General features: G+C 32.6%; 1 non-coding gene across 1 annotated transcript; it reads right to left on the bottom strand.

Annotated features, from left to right (window-relative positions):
- TRNAG-CCC lies at positions 872–942 on the bottom strand. The gene has a single exon. It is a non-coding gene; the product is annotated as a tRNA-Gly (tRNA).

Raw genomic sequence — 942 nt, 5'->3', positions numbered from 1 at the left:
ATATAAAAGTATAAGAGAAGTATATGTCTTGTTTGAATGTATGATTGTAAATGAAACCTTCAATTAAAAGGAATATGATACATTTAATAAATTTGCTAACAAAATTAATGAAATTAATTATAATTAGTAGCATTAAGGTGTAGTGGATTAAATGTTGATGTCTGTAATATGTTACAATCTTATAACAAAATGGAACATGAAATGATCATGAGACTATGAATAGCATTTGCATCATTTAAGAATGAGTGATGTGGGAAATGAGAATGTATGGTTAAAAAGTAGAAGAAAGAAGATAAAGTTATATGTTTTGGAAAGGCTTCTTAAATACCACATCTCTTCTTGTAGTATTGATTGTTTTTACTTCATTGTTATGTATTAATATTTTTAGTCCTTTCATACTTTGAACTCTTAAAAAACCGACAGATCATGGTTGAAAATAGGTCGAGGTAAATACAACCCAACGCTTGCTAATGATTTGCTCTACATTCCCTACCTTGTATACTTAATGAGAACTCCTAAAGCCTAGCCTTGTAACTTCTCCATCAAGAGTAAATTCTTGTTGGAATGATATCTCTTCCAGGCCCGCAACCCTCAAATTTCTACAACCATGACTCTTTAGATATATGTAAAATTATATGGATCATCAATCATACTAGGTGTAAGCGCATTCCATCCAATCTGAAACCAAAGCGAAACAAATTGAACCTAATTGGAACATGACATTTATGTTAGAATTAACATGTCAGTTGTTAAAGAAGGATTTGCCATGCAACAAAGAAAATGAAAACAACAAAGGTAATGCACAATCCCGTGTATGAATATTAAGCTTTAGGTTTGATTCTATCTGACCAAGAGCACTTTGAAATAAAAATGCGCATCCAGGGAATCGAACCCTGGTCAGTACCGTGGGAGGGTACTATGATACCACTACACCAGATGCGC

This window comes from Lupinus angustifolius, chromosome LG16 (assembly GCF_001865875.1).
Source record: "Lupinus angustifolius cultivar Tanjil chromosome LG16, LupAngTanjil_v1.0, whole genome shotgun sequence".
NCBI lineage: Eukaryota > Viridiplantae > Streptophyta > Magnoliopsida > Fabales > Fabaceae > Lupinus > Lupinus angustifolius.
This window is presented reverse-complemented; position numbering and strand designations above follow the sequence as displayed.